Here is a 7,500-nt window from a genome sequence, read left to right on the forward strand (position 1 = left end):
ACCACGCTGTGTTTCGGCGTGTTTTTTTTTTTTTTGTATAGTGTAGAATGTACACGCATACCTTCTGTAAAGGGAGGGGGCTTGTGGGCGTAATTTGGCATCCTTAGCATGTTCGTCCAACAAGGGGGGGGCAGGAGCTCTAGAAGGGGGCAGTTCGCTTACAATTAATCATCGCTGACGGTGTCTCCGTACCATGCACTAGATGTCACGCACGCAGGCCGCAGCAGCTCTGCTTGCGCAATGTACTCGGTCAAGTTTGTTGAGAAAGTTTTTTTTCCACTCTTTTGCTCTTTATGAAAGTGATATGTTCGCAGCATAGAGGTAAACTGAGACACATACATTTCCTTAGTTACCATGTTACCAAGTTGTGCAGCTTGCAACAAAATGTCTAGAAAAGTCAGTGGTGCTGTCAATGCGTAGCCTACACATTTAGTGTCTTGTTTCTGACACTGTAAGCTGTACTTCAGGTAGCATACGGTTTTTATTGTAAGTGCCCATTGTAAATATTGTATTGTAAATGAATTCCCACCAACTATACATTCTCGGCTTCACAAATTGTAAGTGCATTCTAGATTTACCTTGGAACATCCTGGGATAGTATGTGAAACTGAGAATTTGTATGGGGGGTTGTCAAGTTTATCGATCCATCGATCTGACTGAGCTCTGGTACTCTGCGCTTAGAGCGTGCAGCTTCCCCGCGCGACATCGCATCTGCGCAGGTGTATGTTGGGGCATCTGTTGGGACGGGCACTTGCATCCCTACAAATGTGCACCGTTGTTCCAATATAATCAGCTATGGGACCCACCTTTATTTATCCTTCCACCCAGCACTTACAGGGCATCTCGCGTGTTTAGTAGGCATGACATAAATTCTCACAAGAAGCGCTTGACAGACTGCTTTATTGGAATCTAAGCGATCATGACTTCTGTTTGCAGAGCTCTTTGCGCCTTGGGTATTGAGAGAGATTAACGTTTTGCGGTTGAGTTTGAAATCTATTTTCCTGCTCTTTGATTCACGTCCTAAAGTAGAGTGACACGAGCTATGGCTGTATTTTTGTACGTTAATTGAGGAAAATATTTCAATAAAATTGATTCGAGAGTGATTGTTCTGTATGAATGTGTGTTAGAAGGAAATTGTATTGATTTTGTTGTTGACTAAGCGTTGTAAATCAAATTATTTGATAAATAGTACATTTATGAACCCAGAGAGAATTGTTCGTCAATGGGTTGTGTGCTCTGCTGCAAAAGCAACTGTGTGGTTGCATCTCTGGAAGTCATACTCTTTCATACAACTTTCAGCTTTGGTCTCAAGCTCAGTACACATGTCATTTACATCGCAAAATCGTTCGATTTATTTTTAAAGACATACACTAAAATGGGAAATAATCGATACACTGACAGCTTTATTTCCGATCAAATTGTTTACATGTAAAATAATTTAAAAAAAAGAAGATAGACGAGGTCCTGTGCAATGTGCTTATTGAGTCGAATATTCAGTTAGTCGTTTTTACACTTTTCCTAAAGAATGATTTGAAATATAATATAATGTGGAAAATAATTGGAATGCTCCAGTAAATCAGGAGCCTACTTGTTTATGGTTAATGTTCAAATTCTTTAAGACTGTTTTTCTATTCGGGCTATTCATTCTTCAGTGTTTGCAAATTGATCGGGTAAACGATATAACTTCAACCGAATTAATACTAATAATAAAAAAAATAAAATAAGGTAAATTGCAATTTTATTGTTCTAAAATTGTTCTGTCATAGATACTGCGCAAGAACTGTGTTGACACTATAACAGAATAGCGACACTGTTATCTCACATCAAAGCTTTTAAATAATTGTGATAATTCACAACTTACACCTTCATGACCTTGTTAGCATCTTCATTCAAAATCTGCTGCAATATTTTTTTTTTTCTGTCAGCTGCAATGTAAGGTGTTAATTGGAATGTCGTCTGTCTACCAGATCCTTGACATTGCACAACGCAGCTGCTGTTAGGTTATAAATGACAAAGGAAATGATTGTGTTATATAAATTTGTTGCTTTTGGATCTACAAAAAATATATTCACATCCTCAACGCCAGAGTGCTAAACAGCTGTATAGCAACTTTGTTATGGTACATTTAGGTATTAATATCGACCTTAGCACGTTAAGGTTAAGTGATATACCTTCATAATTGGTCCATCACGAGCAATTCTCCGTCATAAAATAGCATTAAAGCTTGTCATTTGATTTAACTATGCTCTCCAAAGCAAGGGTGTGGATTAAGTTCCCATCGTAAACGGTAGGCCTGCATACGTTCTCAGCAGCGGCCCAGAAATTTAGACGTGGGAGCTGCAAAGACCACCGGCAGACCTCAAATCGGTGTCGGTGTTCACCGAACAGTCCTCTGTTTTCCCTGGCTCATAATCCCTCTTCTCTTGTATAAGGTCGCTGTCGCTCGGTTTCCTTTGAAGTGTGGCATGGCTACAATGGCCAGAGACCTGGACGAGGTACAGTCGATAAAAAAGGTGCCATCTTTTCAAAACACCGGCACAGTATACTGTTTAAAACAGGCGGTAGTTCTACTTTTTAAAATGTCAGATTTGTCAAAATGAAAAGCAAGTGCAGTAACAGTAGAATTAAACAGTTATTATGAAATAGTAATAATAATAATAATAATAATAATAATAATAGTGTATCACCTGTTTTAAGTATTTTTTTTAATCCAAACACTATTTCAAAATGATTACTGTTTATCTTAGGATGTGTTAAAATATTCCTAATTTTGAAATACATCAAAATAATTTGTTTTACAAATGTGAATAATTTTTACATAAATATAAACAAGATTGTAAATTTGTAAATAAATATGCAATGTCAGAGAGAGTTAAGATGTGACCATGATAAAAGGGTCTATAGAATCTGATATATTTTGGGAGAGACATGATGAAGAAAAAGAGAGAATCTTGATAAGAGTTGTCAGACTGGCCAGGCAACCGCTGGACTCCGTATTTATTCAATACATAGAGGTCTTAGACAGATTGGTTTACGCCTCCTTCATTACCAACCATTGATTTTATTTGTGTTTTTCTTTTGTGTGTTGGTGTGTTTGTTTGCACAAGCATGGGATGAGTGTCACTTGGAGAATACTTGTTAAATATTTTCCCCCCCTAAACTGAAAATGAGTATAGCATGATAGAACGATGTGGGGTAATTAGGAGAAAAATATGCTGGGATGATCAGATTACAGTTCAAATTCTATATTTGCCATTAGACGTCCATCAGCTCTCTGCTTGCAGTCTGACTTCCATCCTCTTGTGTTCAGTGTGCAAATCAAAAGCAGACATGAGTGCTTCACGTCTTTGGCAGAGGAAGCCTATTTGTCAGGGACAGAGTTTGTTTTCTCTCACTCTGTAATTGAGTTAATATCATTCTCTTCCATACAGACCAGCGGCCCCTTAATCTGGATATTACAATAGTCACAGATGCGTGAGGAAAACATGCGCACGCACACACGCACACACACACACACGCACACACACACACACACACACACACACACACACACACGCACGCACACACACACACACACACACACACACACACATACATGCAGATAGATACATAGACAGATAGAGAGACAGATAGAGACACGCACTCAGATAGATACATAGACACACAGATAGATACATAGACAGATAGAGAGAGAGGGACAGACACACACAGAGAGAGAGAGAGAGAGAGAGAGAGAGAGAGAGAGAGAGAGATGATCTGTGAATGACTCTTTATGTTTGCAGATGGAATTTATTCATGTGTATTGTGACTGAGTGAGTGTGTATGTGCATATGCAATGCATGTATGTGTGTATGTGTATGTGTAGGTGTAGGTGTAGGTGTATGGGTGTGTTTGCATTACTATTTGCATATGTAAGAGTGTCTGATGGCTATTTGTGAAGTCTATGCTGCTCTTTCCTCCAGTGTTTAGCATGTGTGTGCGGGTGCTAGCTGAAGAGGCTTTTGGCTGGCCCTGGTCGGCAGCAGCACAAAGAACCGGGTGGAGTGGAGGAGACTAGAAAGAGGAGAGCAGAGAGGGAGAGAGGGAGAGAGGGAGAGAGGTTAAAGGCAAAATGAGGAGAGTTCAGTCTCACAAAAGGTAGTCATTACAAGATATTTAACAATGCTTTGTGATGATTGCCAGCTGAACTTTAGGACGGGGCAGCAATGCTTTGATTTTGACTGTCACAGTTTCTGCTATCAAGGCACCTTTCCTTACGACTCGCCGAGTCTTTCGATATCTGGGCAAGATGCAGGCGGGCAGTGTTGCCTGTTGTAGGAGTGTCCACTGGTTCCCAGGCTTATGGCGGGGAGGAGCCGGGCTCTGTTAACTACTGACCCAGCTAATTAACGGCACCCTGCTGGGGGGGGTTAATCTCACCTGGCTCACCTGGCTCAGAGATGCTTACGCTCCTAATTCAGCACCGCTGCGCCACTCTCTCCGCCTATTCATCTCGTCTTCATCCAGAAGGGGCGAGGGCTAGCGCCTGTGGCGGCGCATGGGGAGTGTGGGAGGTTTGTCACCCTGGCTGGTGTGTTTGTGGCAGGGTGAGTGGCTGCCGTGCTGACGCGGGCTCTTGCGGCGGCGGTGGCGGTGGTGGTGGTGGTGGTGTTGTGGGTGTGGGAAAGGGCAGAGGCAGAGAGGTGTCAGTGAGGCCACCCACAGGGCACTGCGGCTGGGGTGCGGTGACTACGAGACACTACCTGTGGAGATGGGCTATTGTTTTACAGTGTGTGTGTGTGTGTGTGTGTGTGTGTGTGTGTGTGTGTGTGTGTGACGATTACTGTTTGTTTTCTGGCCAAATTTTATTGGTGCGGTTTTTGTGCTTGTATCAGTAACTCTGCTATTCTTTGATTTGTGGAGTGTACAGCTATTATTTGCTTAGAGCCATGGAGATTTAAGACATTTTTTAAGTTACAATCTTTGCCGTTTATTTTACAGTAAAAATGAATGTTTTAATTTGTATGATTCCATAATCAGAATTTGAATTAATTTGCAGTGGTTATGGCGTTTAATAACCATTTGTCAGTGTGGTTTGTAGCAGTTTCCATTTCAAGTCGCTTTTAATATTCATGATTTAATTCCCTCTATCTCCCTATTTGCAAGTCAGTGCTGGAATATTAAGATCAAATGCTCTGGAGTGCCATCGATGCATTCTCTCATTGTGTTTGGATTGAAGATGTATACAAATTATTTTCCCTCCTGGTTGTATACGATACATGACATACTTTATATCTTCTCTTCTTGAGCTTCTTAAAAATTCAGTTTAAATATTATTTTTATTTCTTTTGAAGCATTCTTTTCTATGGCATCATCCTGTATCTCTGTCCATGAACATTTGTCATTTACATGTTAGGTCCTTTTTTTGTCATTTGCTTTGGTAGCGAGAGAAAGAGGGACATGAGCAGGTAGAGAAGCAATAGAGTGATAGAGTGATAGAATGATAGCGAGTGTGTGAATGAGAGAAAGAGAGTGATGAGAGAGAGAGAGAGAGAGAGAGAGAGAGAGAGTTGGTGTGTTGCTGTGACTGGGGAGAGTGGCCCCCAGTGTGTGGAGGATTGTTTCCCTGTTCCATGGTGCTGGAGCCCTGCCAGAGTGAAGCGCAGGTTCCATAGCGCTGCCGGGGGGGGGGGGGCACCCCCTCCACACACACACAACCCCTCCCCTCCATCACCACCTAAAGCCGACACACCTCTGAAGTTCACGCATATTGATCTGGTTTAGATTTTATTCAGGCCCCTTCTTCTTCCCCCAGTGTGTGTTTTCTTTACTGTTATTCCTCCGAGCGAGAGGGGGGGGCCTTTGGCGAAACGGAGCGCGGGGTCTGCTGGGGCCGCTGCTGAGACTCTCGGTGGGCGTCGGGGTCTGTCTGTCCCCCTGGCTGTGCCGAGTCTGCTGATCAATAGCTGCCAGAGTGCACAAAACTCACAGGGTCAGGCCCAGATCTCCCTCCCTCTCTCCCTCTCTCTCTTTTTCTCTCTCACTCTCTCTCTCCCTCTCTCTCTCTCTGCCTGTCCTAAGGGGAGGACATGGCTGCTTACATATGGTGGTGCAGTCATGAAATACATTTGTGCACCACACTTTGGCAAGAGGGCAGTGCCTAAACGGAGCTCTGCTTGCTTGTCTCCAGAGAAAAATGTGTGTGTGTGTGTTGGTGAAAGGAAGAAAGAGAGAGACATTCTGAATGTATGTGTGTGTGTGTGTGTGTGTGTGTGTGTGTGTGTGTGTGTGTGTGTGTGTGTGTGTGTGTGTGTGTGTGTTGTGTGTGTAATTCTGCGTCTCTCTGTGAGTATGTTTGTATTTTTGTGTGTGGAGTGGCAAAGCAGACGGTCTTGTCCTCTCTGTGTCCAGTGTCTGGCGCTTGCAGGGACAGTGGTGGCCGGTGTGCCCGGTCGTCCCTCCCTCTCTCCCTCCCCTGTGAGAGCTGCGTGCGTTCCTTGGGCTCAGGCACGATAAAAATGTGCGACCATCTGCTCTGCTCTTATCAGAGGGGATGAGTGGTGAAAGGTAGCTGCTCTCGCTCAAGGCATCTCCCATGATTCAACTCCCTCCACCCCGCCCCCCCCCCCCCACCTCCCTCCACCCACCTCCCTCCACCCCCCCCCACCCCCCCCCCCCCCCAGCTCCCTCTGACCTCAGGGGGCAAAACCAGGCATCTCCAGCTCTTAACACTCCTACCGTGTAACACACACGCAAACAGGCCCATGGCCACAGTAAACTCTTACCCATGTGTATGTATGTATGCCTTACATGCAGGGGACCTGCTTGTGTAAACACGGCCACAACTCTGCAGATATGCCTTTCATACAGCAAGGCGTTCAGAGCAGCTGTCAAAACTGTGAAATGGCACTTAGATACAGTCTTGCTACTTATTTTTTTCCCCTCATGTCAATCATTTGGATCTATTTTTGTGACAATAGTAAAATGTTGTTTATTTTTTTACGTAGGAATTATTATCAAGCTTGACAGGGTTAAATGCTTGTTTTATTGTTATGAAATATGATCCTTTGTAACTTCAGATCATTTTTCTTTGGAGAAATTAATATAACTAGATTAAAGAAAACCACTATAACTCTAGGAAGCTTAATGACGACAGAGAATATCCTTAATGTTTGCGGTTTGGCAAGGCTTATATCCATTTGGGACATATTGATTTGTTTCTGATCTCCAAAGATCCTAGCTAGCTTCAGAAAGCTCACACAGGTCCTTTGGAGAGATTACCACACTCAAGCCTGATAGCAGTATGATGACCTGCCGCTGTTCTGTTTTCCAGCGTTAATGGGATATTTTTAACACTATGCCACAATAACAAACTAAAGTAAAATGGGCCAGAGCAAGCGCTCTGTTTTCAGGGCCTCAGTGAAAATTGTCACCTTTCTTTGTTTTGTCTTGCACTTTCACACTGAGCTCCAAATGACCCATTGTGTACATTTTTGAGTGCTAAATGACCCTGATCTTAGA

The 7,500-nt window shown here is 43.1% G+C and overlaps 1 protein-coding gene across 5 annotated transcripts in view; it reads left to right on the forward strand.

The window, feature by feature from the left end:
• The window catches only part of bnc2 (basonuclin 2), a 166,231-nt gene that overhangs the window by 60,321 nt on the left and 98,410 nt on the right, over positions 1-7,500 (forward strand). The gene's annotated exons all lie outside the window — the stretch shown is intronic.

This window comes from Alosa sapidissima, chromosome 1 (assembly GCF_018492685.1).
Source record: "Alosa sapidissima isolate fAloSap1 chromosome 1, fAloSap1.pri, whole genome shotgun sequence".
NCBI lineage: Eukaryota > Metazoa > Chordata > Actinopteri > Clupeiformes > Clupeidae > Alosa > Alosa sapidissima.